This window comes from Myxocyprinus asiaticus, chromosome 12 (assembly GCF_019703515.2).
Source record: "Myxocyprinus asiaticus isolate MX2 ecotype Aquarium Trade chromosome 12, UBuf_Myxa_2, whole genome shotgun sequence".
Taxonomy (NCBI): Eukaryota; Metazoa; Chordata; class Actinopteri; order Cypriniformes; family Catostomidae; genus Myxocyprinus; species Myxocyprinus asiaticus.
Window position 1 is genome coordinate 4916839 of NC_059355.1, and position 13808 is coordinate 4930646.

Sequence of the window (13808 nt, forward strand, 5' to 3'; positions counted from 1 at the left end):
CTCTGACCTGCTGTTCTGATTAAAGCCTGCAGGACACTTAAGCTTCAATTATGAATGCAGTGGATGACATAAGGTGACATAGACAAAGAGGAACAAAAGGCAACTGTCATAAGTTTGACATTATTAAAAGATAATTTAATGGTAAGTGTGGTGATGTGAGTCTTTGTATGTGAATTGGGATCGATACAAGAGCCTTGTGCATCAACGCCAAAGGCACCCTCTAGCATCAGTTTCCAATGCATCCGGCAAGCACATTGCTTTCACCGAGAAACATTAGATGCCAATAGACTGACGCAAAGAACATCAGAATTGTATCGTTGTGAAACTATATGTAAGGGTACAGTTTTGTCTTTGTGACATGATATGTTGGGGTACAGTATGATTTTCATTTCATGATTCATTTCACAGTCACGGTCCCCCAGCGTCCGCCGCAACCCATCCTGCTCTCAACTCGTTCTTCTATCACATTCAAAACCTCCCACCTCAAGAAGCATTACGACACAGGCTTGTCATCAGCTATGTCAAACGTCATTGGCTGTCACATGTCTTGTGACCGATTGCAGCAAGCTCAAGTTCGGATATATTTTTTAAATGAGATGTGTGATAGGTGGAGCTACTAGCTTGGGACAGGATGTCACTGCATTAACAGAGGAAGATTTTCACCAATTAAAACCTTCAGTTTCACTCTATTTCTAACACAATATTATCGTATGTTTTGGAAAACTATTATAGTGCTTTTGTATAATTTTTGTTTTATAAATTTAAATTTATTTGCTTATGTCTTTTATATAGTTGAGAATTTGCTAGATTTAGGCATAGATGTGGGGTCAGGTGCTCATAATTATCTATATAATAGTGTAATTTAAATCCAATTATTCTGACTAAATTTATCCGTCTGTTACATGTTTTAAACTGTTAATAATTGGTAAGGTTTAAGAATGGGGTTGGGTTAAGGGATGTAAAATAGCTGTATGATTGCATAATGTAACAACACTTATACATTTATTAGTATGATTTTGCTGTTAAACATGCGATAATATCCAAAGATTGACAGTGGCACTTCCCTTATCAGACTGCCCTGTGCATACCTGCCACTTGCATCGGAAACGGATGCTAGAGGTTGCTCTCGGCGTACATTGACTGATGTGCTGGGTCTTGCACAAGCAGCTTTATTTGATGCCTCAGAGAAGGGACTGACATTTTGCATTTGGCAGACACTTTTATTCAAAATGACTTACAGTGCATTCAAGATATACATTTTATCATTATGTTTGTTCCCTGGGAATTGAACCCAAGATCTTGGCAAGCACTATGCTCCACCAACTGAGTTACAGGACTTATGGGCCTGCTGTGGAAACCAAATTTAGATCCAAAGTACATATAGAAAGATTTTATAGGAGAAATCTTTTGACAGCCACAATGGTGGATCCTGTAGGTGACATATATACATTTTCTAGCGCAGCACGGGAAGCCTCCTTCACACACAGCCCTTAGATGCACACTCCACTTCTCTAAAACACCTTCACATCTGTTTGTGCGCCTTTGCGACAGCCCTATGTTCCATTACAATCCTCTTAGCATTAAAAAAAAAATTCTGTACCATTTGAGCTTGAATTTTTATCATTTAATTGCAATTTGTGTTTATTTTGTACTGGTTGAAATGGCAGTTGTCTCAAGCCCTATTTGGATGGGATTAGTTTTCTGGACATATGTCGGTAAAGTAATTGTTACTGAAAACATCTGTAATGTTTACTGTTAATTCTCACGAGATAAGCAATATCTGTAGAAAATGCTGATATGGGTGTTTCTTTGTCATTTACCTGTTGTCATCATTTCTTTGCAATTCTTCCCATAAGGCCTGCACCCCTGAGTCTTCTCTTTACTGTTGTACATGAAACTGGTGTTGAGCGGGTAGAATTCAATGAAGCTGTCAGCTGAGGACATGTGAGATGTCTATTTCTCAAACTAGAGACTCTGATGTACTTATCCTCTTGTTTAGTTGTACATCTGGACTTCCACATCTCTTTCTGTCCTTGTTAGAGCCAGTTGTCCTTTGTCTTTGAAGACTGTAGTGTATACCTTTGTATGAAATCTTCAGTTTTTTGCCAATTTCAAGCACTGTATAGCCTTCATTCCTCAAAACAATGATTGACTGACGAGTTTCTAGAGAAAGCTGTTTCTTTTTTTGCAATTTTTGACCTAATATTGACCTAAAGACACTATTGCATAGTGTGGCAACTCAAAAACAAACACAAAGACAATGTTAAGCTTCATTTAACGAACCAAATAGCTTTTAATTGTGTTTGATATAATGGCAAGTGATTTTCTAGTACCAAATTAGCAATTTAGCATGATTACTCAAGGATAAGGTGTTGGAGTGATGGCTGTTGGAAATGGGGCCTGTCTAGAGTTGATCAAAAATGACTTTTTTCAAATAGTGATGGTGCTGTTTTTTACATCAGTAATGTCCTGACTATACTTTGTGATGAGCTGAATGCCACTTTGGTGAATTAAAGTACCAATTTCCTTCCGAATCAGCAAAATCTGTACATTATTCCAAACTTTTGGCCGCCAGTGTATATATGGATAATAAATCATGCAATAGTTTATATTAGGTCAAGATGGGTAGTGTGCTGTTTTTTAGACCAAAATCATCCCTGTATGTGTGTGTGTGTAGGTTTGGGTGGTTTACCAGGACATTTTTTGAGGTTGCAAACTGGTAATTACAAGGGTATTATGCTATAAATGTGGTTTATAATGACATTTCTAGTGTCCCCATAATTCAAATCGCTTAAAAAATATACTAAACAATGTGAAAATGTAAAAATGTAAAAATAGGGGTAGGGTTAGGGGTTAGAATCTATAGTTCATACAGTATAAAAATCATTATGTCTATGGAGAGTCCTCATAAGGATAGCCGCACCAACGTGTGTGTGTGTGTGTGTGTGTGTGTGTGTGTGTGTGTGTGTGTGTGTGTGTGTTTTCATTGTAGTCCATGTGCACTGATCATCAGACTTCCATAAGACAGACACCTGAGCCTTATGACTCTCTGAATAATGACTCTGCAGGGAGATCTTTCCCAAGACCCTCAAGACTCCACCCCTCACTTCCAGCCCAGGTGGTCCGATGCCAAACTGCGTTGATTCTCCAAACTCCGATAACTGACGGGCCTATTTTCCCTCTAATCTAATTTCTATTGAGTGAGCGCGGGCAGCAAGTGCTTCTATAGCCTCTCTATGGTGTGTTATAAATTTTACCGCTGACACCTTAAAAGCCCCCCGCACTCCACCCCGTCCCGCTCTGACAGACAGCATAAACACACACACACACACTCCCCTATTGCCCCTTACCCATATACTACTGCCCCTCCACCCCATGCAGCCTAATGGGGGAGATAGTGTTACTAATGAAGAGGGAAGTGCCCCTATCATGATGTCAGACTTCCCAATGGCTTTAAGTGCTCCTTTAAAAATGACCCCGGCACTTTCTAAATCTGAGCGCATTGTATCATGGACTAATGATTACACGTGCAATGAGATGCGGCTTAATGAGGAAGCATTTTATGGAGGAAATGATCTAAATCTTTTCTCGGGTTGTGCGCTCATTCAGTATTAAATGAAAGCAGTACGGGCAAATGTCTGATGCATGCTGGGAAGTGTGTTGCAATTCACCCTCTGCATCTTTTACTCTCAGCAATTCATTCTGTGACCGTTTGTTGTTGTGTGTATAGAATAAACACAGACCATTTGTGAAAATGCTTCTGTTTTGCATTCTTCTAATGAAATAAAAATGTTCTTTATATATTACTAGGGTTGTCAATTTTAATGGGTTAATTTACTATTATTAACTTTAAAAAAAATAAAGCAACCATATTTATAATAACAATTGACACAACTAATCATCCCCACTGACCCATACATAAATTCTGTAATAAAGGTATGTATTTTCCTAACAATGGAGCAATTGAATCATGTAACTCCATGTTTTTAAGAGCCATGTCAGCAGGGGGCAGTCAGCGCTGCTTCAGCTGTAGAGTCAATATGCTTCAACAAACCTCACAAGTAGCGCTTAGCATTGCAGCCACACAGGATGCGTTCTTGGCGAAACAAAGAAATCAAGGGGTCTTCACAATTTTCAAAGTTAAAATCTACTTTTCATTTTACACAGCATCCAAAAACATGGCATTCATAATGCTGAAAACCAGTGAGACGCCCCAAAATTGTCCGTCTGATGCATATGTACAAGACTAACAAAAATAATGTAAACACAATGCAAGAACGTGTCCAGTTAGAACAGCCCTTAAGTCTACCTCGGAGAGAGTGACGAACTCAATTGCAAAATTGATGTAGACTGCAGGCCAGTGATAGGCTTATGTTCAATTACTGTAAATGGGATTAAAACAAAGAAAGAATATATTAACTTCTAAAGCCACTTTTTGTATTGTCTAATTAATGCTTTACTTGTCATTTACAATTATGTAATGTAGGCAATTAGAATCTGAATATCTGAATTATATTCATTAGACTATATATAGGCTAGTATAATTATTATTAAAATTAGTAATATAATTTATATGTATTAATTATTAATATAATAATTAAGATTTAAATTATTATGTAGTATTTGTATTAAATAGTTTTTATTTGAGGGGTTTTCTCAGCAAATATTGATACAGTTGTGCTCAAAAGTTTGCATACCCTGGCAGGAATTGTGAAATGTTGGCATTGATTTAGAAAATATTGTAAAAAAAAAATTTATTTAAGGATAGTGATCATATGAAGCCATTTATTATCACATAGTTGTTTGGCTCCTTTTTAAATCATAATGATAACCGAAATCACCCAAATGGCCCTGATCATAAGTTTACATACCCTTGAATGTTTGGCCTTGTTACAGACACACAAGGTGACACACACAGGTTTAAATGGCAATTAAAGTTTAATTTCCCACACCTGTAGCTTTTTAAATTCCAATTAGTGTCTGTGTTTAAATAGTCAATGAGTTTGTTAGCTCTCACGTGGATGCACTGAGCAGGCTAGATACTGAGCCAAGAGTAAAAGTAAAAGACCTGCATAACAAGGTAATGGAACTTTATAAAGATGGAAAAGGATATAAAAAGATATCCAAAGCCTTGAAATTGCCAGTCAGTACTGTTCAATCACTTATTAAGAAGTGGAAAATTCAGGGATCTCTTGATACCAAGCCAAGGTCAGGTAGACCAAGAAAGATTTCAGCCACAACTGCCAGAAGAATTGTTCGAGATACAAAGAAAAACCCACAGGTAACCTCAGGAGAAATACAGGTTGCTCTGGAAAAAGATGGCGTGGTTGTTTCAAGGAGAACAATATGATGATACTTGAACAAAAATGAGCTGCATGGTCGAGTTGCCAGAAAGAAGCCTTTACTGCGCCAATGCCACAAAAATCCCAGTTACAATATGCCCGACAACACCTTGACACGCCTCACAGCTTCTGGCACACTGTAATTTGGACTGATGAGACCAAAATAGAGCTTTATGGTCACAACCATAAGCGCTATGTTTGGAGAAGGGTCAACAAGTCCTATAGTGAAAAGAATACCATCCCCACTGTGAAGCATGGTGGTGGCTCACTGATGTTTTGGGGGTGTGTGAGCTCTAAAGGCACGGGGAATCTTGTGAAAATTGATTGCAAGACAAATGCAGCATGTTATCAGAAAATACTGACAGACAATTTGCATTCTTCTGCATGAAAGCTGCGCATGGGACACTCTTGGACTTTCCAGCACGACAATGACCCAAAGCACAAGGCCAAGTTGACCCTCCAGTGGTTACAGCAGAAAAAGGTGAAGGTTCTGGAGTGGCCATCACAGTCTCCTGACCTTAATATCATCGAGCCACTCTGGGGAGATCTCAAACGTGCGGTTCATGCAAGACGACCAAAGACTTTGCATGACCTGGAGGCATTTTGCCAAGGCAAATGGGCAGCTATACCACCTGCAAGAATTTGGGGCCTCATAGACAACTATTACAAAAGACTGCACGCTGTCATTGATGCTAAAGGGGGCAATACACAGTATTAAGAACTAAGGGTATGCAGACTTTTGAACAGGGGTCATTTAATTTTTTTCTTTGTTGCCATGTTTTGTTTTATGATTGGGCCATTCTGTTATAACCTACAGTTCAATATGAATCCCATTAGAAATAAAAGAAATGTGTTTTGCCTGCTCACTCATGTTTTCTTTAAAAATGGTACATATATTACCAATTCTCCAAGGGTATGCAAACTTTTGAGTACAACTGTATATGCAATTAATTGAGAATAGTCGGAATCTCATGTAATTAAATCGATTAGCATTTTAATCGCTTGACAGCCCTAGATATTCCATAATAGATATATATTATTAACCTGAGATAGTTGTATTTTTAGCATTTGTTGTCCAAATATATATTATGTTTAGTGATCTTAAAAAGTATTTGAACGCACCTAGATCTCTACACCTACACCTGTGGTTACTCTGTTAGGACATCTGTGTGAATTAGAGGGAATTTTCATTTTAGTAAAGCCAGTTCTGAGAAAATCTCTAGCATTATTTGTTGGCAGATGCCATTTTGTTTGATATTTTGTCTAATGCAATAAAAGTCATATATTTTTAAGTGTGGCTTAAGTGTCCAATGTTATCTAGGTTTAGTATATTTATCAATAAGCAGAAAGTGTTTCAAAGTCAACTAATGGAACTAGTGTTCTCAAATACTGACTTTAAGGCAACCTTTAACAACTAGGCACAAGCTTTATAATATGGAGGAAGATTGTGGGTTATTTTCAAAGCAGAACAGAGGCCCATGTCAGTTGACGTTTGAAATGAAGTTACTGTTGCACAAGCCTTAAGTCTCTCCCTCTCTCTCTCTCTCTCTCTCTCTCTCTCTCTCTTCTCTTGCTCTCAGTGTGTGAGTAACAATGGTCGCTGTGCGGGTGCTGATGGATGGGCTGCTTTTTCCTCTTCATCTGTCTGATCAGAATGGTGACTGCCACCTCAGACAACCCCAAAGCTGCCACGCTACCTAAATCACTGGCCACAGACATGTAGAGACATTAATCTATTGTACTGTCACCAGAGCAGCCTTGCATCCAAATATGCATAGTGCCCTGCTAAACAGTACAGTATACTGTATATGTGGGTAGTTGACATGCAGTGTGACATGCTATATTCCACCTAAAACCATTTGAAACAGCATTTTCTAATGTTTGAATAGTAATTATGTATGCAGATTTCATGAGTTCATAATGATTGAGAGACTGCATGGATATTTGTACTTTTAAAATGTATTTGTCACACCACAGAACTTGGTGATCAGTACATGACCTGAGATAGAAACTTTCCCTTATACATTCTCATTCATTTTTTCTAAAATCTTGACGTTGATTAAAAAGTCCATAGATGCTGGACTTCGCTAGTTCGAATCCCAGGGCGTGCTAAGTGACTCCAGCCAGGTCTCCTAAGCAACCAAATTGGTCCGGTTGCTAGGGAGGGTAGAGTCACATGGGGTAACCTCCTCATGGTCACTATAATGTGGTTCGTTCTCGGTGGGGCGCGTGGTGAGTTGAGCGCGGATGCCGCGGTGGATGGCGTGAAGCCTCCACACGCGCTATGTCTCCGTGGCAATGCGCTCAACAAGCCACGTGATAAGATGCGTGGGTTGATGGTCTCAGACACGGAGGCAACTGGGATTCATCCTCCGCCACACAGATTGAGGCGAATCACTACGTGACCACGAGGACTTAAAAGCGCACTGGGAATTGGGCATTCCAAATTAGGTGAAAAAGGGGAAAAATCCCCCCCCCCCCAAAAAATAAATAAATAAAAATACATTGATGCTGTAAGTTATTCATCAGCTAAATTTGTAGAATGCTACGCAGTATGTCACATGAGTTGGATGTCTGAAAACTCATTATTCATGACACTGGACGGCCAACTGCATCTGCTGTGACTGAAAAGTTTGAAACCAGTGGAATAAAATATGGCAGAGATCTGTGAGTTTGGGGCTCTCTATAGGTAGATAGTTGTTCCTCATGGTTAAATTGTACTTGTTTTTTTTTTTTTTTGTGCTATTAACAATTTTTATTGATTCTTGTATATAACAAACAGAATAAACAAAATATATTTATACAGAATCAACTTTAACCCCCATTATTTCCCTCTCCCCAAACCCACCCTGTCCCTCAACAAACATCGCTGTGGTCAAAGCCTAAATTACACAATGCATACATATAAACAAAAAATATCAAATCACAAATCAAATCACTTTATTGTCACTCAACCATATACACAAGTGCAACAGTGGGTGAAAGTCTTGGGTGCAGTTCTGACAAACATAGCAGCCATGACAGTGATGAGACATATACCAATTTACAATAAACATTTACAACACAATTTACATTTATAATATACACATAATTACACACAACATAATATACAAATAATAATATACAATGTACAGTATACAATACACACAATATAGAATACGCACACACACAATATAGAATACACAATATACGATAAAAATAGTATATATAAAATATACAATATACAGAAATATACAATATATAGTAAAATATACAGTAGGTTGTACATAAAAATAGTAAATATACAGTAGGTTGTATACTGTGCAAAATATATATATATATATATATATATATATATATATATATATATATTTGAGATAATCAAAAATATACAAATCAACAAACAAAGAGAAAAGAAAGAAATCCATAAAGAACAGAATCCACAATTACTATCACAATTTTGTCTCTGTCCACATGGTCCTCACTGAGAGCCTTCCAGAAAGGACAAATACCTGTCCCATTTCTTACCAAAAGTGTCCAATCTGCCAAACTGTTTATGTGACATCTTTTCAAGTGGCGCCCCCCTGCCCGATTCGGTGAACCACTCTTGAAATGAGGGAGCGCCAATTGACTTCCATCCTCTAAGAATTATCTGTCTGGCAATCATTACACTAGTTTGGACCCAGCTTTTTGTATATTTGTCACCTACTTTTATAACCGCCTCATCACCCAATATAGAGTCCATAGTCTGGGGAAGAATGAAATTTGAGGATCTAAAAACTCACAGATAAAATTCTGGACTCTTACACAGAATTCTTGAATCTTAGTGCAAAACCACAGAACATGGGCTATATCTCCAACCTCCAACTGACATCGCCAGCAGTTAGGTGTGTCTTTTAAACCATGTCTAAACAATCTAGAGGGATTTCAGCAGAAACGATACAAAATCTTAAACTGAATAAGGCGTACCCTTGCATCCCCAGACATAGTTTTAAAATTCTATCCCAATCCCCATCCTCAAATACCAACTTCAAATCTCTTTCCCATAACCTCTTAACAGCTGTTAAGGCCCCATCACCAAGACACTGAATCAACGAGGAATAATACACTGGTGCTACATGCCCCATTCCAAAGGCTGTGAGCACCATACAGAGAGTGTCTGCAGCTTTAGGGGGTTGTGTATTGCCCCCAAAAATAGTACAAAGTAGATGGCGCAACTGTAAATACCCGAAAAATTGAGACCTAAGAATCCCTAATTGCTGTGTTATATTTTGAAATGATCTCAAAGCTCAGTTTTCATAAAGGTCACCAAGTGTAGCAACATCCCTCTTCAACCATTCTTTCTAGCAAAATGGGGAATTGTTAATACACAATTTGGTGTTCAGCCATATACTTGAGAAAACATTTGGTAAGTATCAAAATGTAACATACAGGAAACCTTTGTCCTGAATGTAAGTGTGAAATAATGGGATGCATTTTTACTTCTCTAGGCAGTTTGATAGAAAGACTTTGCAATGGTGAGATTGGGGCAAGGAGTGCTTGTTCAATGTAGTACCAGGGAGGGTCTCTCTCAGGTGGAAGAGACCAATGGGCCAGGTGTCTGAGACTAAAAGCATAGTAATAAAACCTAAATAATAGGTTATAAGGTTATAAGGTAATAAGCCAATCGCTCTACCCACGGTCACCACACAAAAATAACAAACTAATTATGATGAGCTCAACTTGTCCAAAAAGGGTCAAGACCTAACAAGGGAACAGAATGGCAACAGCAGCAATATAGCTGCTACTAAAATCCCCCACAGTTTAAACCAAAAAGATCACTTACCTTTTAAACAGCATTCAGAACAAACAACTTCCGCTAAAGCTGGCGACAGAGCTGCGACAGGCCTCTCCCTGATCCAGACTTGTGTTATTCTCTTTTGTTACCAGTTATTTTGTTATTACCTTTTTTTCCTTTTTAATAAATTATATTCTTTTGAGCAAGATAGCCAACATGTAGTCTCCCTTATTGTTGCGGCTTACGAGCTGGTTATTAATAAAACCTAAACCTCCTTTGTCAATTGGTCTGTGTAACTTACTGAAATGCAACAGAGGTCGTTTACCATTCCAAATAAAAGACTTAGATATTCTATCAAATTGTTTAAAATAAGAAAGAGGAACTTCTAGAGGGACAGATTGTAGTAGATAATTGAATTTGGGGATACAATTCATTTTTATAACATTGACCTTCCCTTCCATAGACAAATGTAGTGAAGCCCACCTTTTCACATCAAACGAGAAACTTTTCATTAATGAGTCAAAATTAACTCTAACTAAATCTCTCAAATTTTCTGGAAATAAAATACCTAAATACCTAATGCCTTGCTTGGGCCATAGGAAGGCGCCAGGTTGGAAAGCCGTGGCAGGACTATATGCTGACAGAGCAAGAGTATTCGCATTCTGTCTCCTGCAGATGAATGTAGTTTGGTGCGAAAAGTGCAAATCAATCCCAGAACAACAGCAAAGGTCCTTGTGAAGATGCTGGAGGAAACAGGTAGACAAGTATATATATATCCACAGTAAAACTAGTCATATATCGACATAACCTGAAAGGCTGCTCAGCAAGGAAGAAGCGACTGCTCCAAAACTGCCATAAAAAAGCCAGACTACAGTTTGCTAGTGCACATGGGGACAAAGATCTTACTTTCTGGAGAAATGTCCTCTGGTCTAATGAAACAAAAATGAACTGTTTGGCCATAATGACCATCGTTGTGTTTGGAGGAAAAAGGGTGAGGCTTGCAAGACGAAGAACAGCATCCCAGCCATGAAGCATGGGGGTGGCAGCATCATGTTGTGGGGGTGCATTGCTGCAGGAGGGACTGGTGCGCTTCACAAAATAGATGGCATCATAAGGAAGGAAAATTCTGTGAATATATTGAAGCAACATCTCAAGACATCAGCCAGGAAGTTAAATCTCGGTCGCAAATGGGTCTTCCAAATGGACAATGACCCCAAGCACACAGTACCTCCAAAGTTGTGGCAAAATGGATTAAGTACAACAAAGTAAATGTATTGGAGAGGCCATCACAAAGCCCTGACCTCAATCAGATAGCAAATCTGTGGGCAGAACTGAAAAAGTGTGTGCGAGCAAGGAGGCCTACAAACTTGACTCAGCTACACCAGTTCTGTCTGGAGGAATGGGCCAAAATTCCAGCAACTTATTGTGAGAAGTTTGTGGAAGGCTACCCAAAATGTTTGACTCAAGTTAAACAATTTAAAGGCAATGCTACCAAATACTAGCAAAGTGTATGTAAACTTCTGACCCACTGGGAATGTGATGAAAGAAATAAAAGCTGAAATAAATCATTCTCTCTACTATTATTCTGACATTTCACATTCTTAAAATAAAGTAGTGATCCTAACTGACCTAAGACAGGGAATGTTTTCTACAATTAAATGTCAGGAATTGTGAAAAACTGAGTTTAAATGTATTTGGCTAAGGTGTATGTAAACTTCTGACTTCAACTGTATATATATAAGAGATGTAATTACTCTACTTAATCGATTAGCCAGAATTTTAGACGAAAATTTCACATTGAACTGGATCAGGGAAATTGGATGATAACTTTTACACTCATTTGGGTCTTTATCTTTGTTAAGAATGAGACGGATCAGGGCTTGTGTCATGGTTGGCGGTAGTTCACCTTTCTTTAATGACTCTGTGTAAACTTCTAACATAAGTGGAGCCAGTTAAATTGTACTTGTTTAACATCAACTGAGTTTTGTTTTTGCGGTTGTTGTTAGTACGTCATAGGTTAAAGTAAATAGAAGTCAAAGGACAGTGCATACATAGCGTATATAGTATGTCCAAGAATGTTTTTACTTATACCACAGACCTGCCTTTCTAATGAAAGTACTTCATTAATAGTCGAGAAGTAAGTTCAGTATACTCTGTAAGTAAGGGAATTCAAATACTGCCCAAGTCACAATCCCTGGCAGCGTCTCCCCTCTCTCTTTAAATCACACAGTAAACATTGCTGTAGTGCATTGCTGGTTGTTTCAACTTCAGTTTTCTGGAATTTCTCCAGGATCATTACTGGAAAGTTTTGTTGGAATGATGAAAAGTTTAGATTCAAAATAGTTGGAAAATCATTTTAGCCAGAAAAGTTTAAAATGCTTGCAGTGTTTGAAGCACCATCAGCAATATGAGCAGATTGTTGCAGTCATACAGTACATAATAATTTGTTTGGAAGATGATAAGGGTAATTTTGATTCATCTGGGTTTCACTGCAAGAACACTGAGATCCTCACCTAAAGACTCTGATAAAACCGTAATGATATTATCTGAGTATATTCTGGTGAGGAAAAACGCTCTAGTTATACTGTACACAGGTACTGAGATTTTATCTTTTAGTAGACGATTAATCTGCCTATATTTGGCCATTTAGATAGGGTGGCCAGACGTCCCGTTTTTTCTGGGACAGTCCCATTTTCAAGCACTTTTTCTAGTGTCCCGACTTATTCTGAAAAAATCGTGTTTTGTCCCGTATTTCCCCTCTCCTAAAACTTCTCTATCGCCTATGTGGCTTTCACTTCTTTTTTTTTTTTTCCTCCCCTTTTTCTCCACAATTTGGAATTCCCAATGCACTCTAAGTCCTCGTGGTGGCATAGTGACTCACCTCAATCCAGGTGGCGGAGGACAAATCTCAGTTGCCTCCGCGTCTGAGACCATCAACCCACGCATTATATCACGTGGCTTGTTGAGCGCATTACCGCGGAGACATAGCGCGTGTGGAGGCTTCACGCCATCCACCACGGCATCCACGCACAACGTGCCCCACCAAGAGCGAACCACATTATGGCGACCATGAGGAGATTACCCCATGTGACTCTACCCTCCCTAGCAACCGGGACAATTTGGTTGCTTAAGAGACCTGGCTGCTCAGCATGCCCTGGGATTTGAACTCGTGAACTCCAGGGGTGGTAGTCAGCATCTTTACTCGCTGAGCTACCCAGGCCCCTCGCCTATGCAGCTTTCTCAGTCAAGTGAGTATTCTAATCAAAGGTAGCCAAGGATACGGCTTGTAAAACCAATAAAATCACACCATGTTATTTGAAATACATGAGTGGATTAAACTATCCAATCACAATCCCCTATCAATAGACGTCCAGTTATTGAACTGAGTGAAGAGTCAGTTTGAAAGAGCACACAGATGAAATTGCGATTGGAAAAATGTCAAGGAAGCGTGCATGTACATTTAATGAGGATCTTCAAAAAGAGTATACATTTCTAAAAAAGGAGTCACAGGCAGAGCCTAGTAAAGTGGGGTGTGAGATTTGTGAAGCTCACTTTTCCATTGCCCATGGAAGCCGCACCGACATCATGCCGCATGTTCATATACAAAAAAGCATGTGGATGCAGCTAAAAGTAAGTGTGCCACACCAAGTGTTAGTGATTTTTTTTGTGAAGCAAAGTTCCAAATCTGTGAAGGACTTTTTGCTTATCAT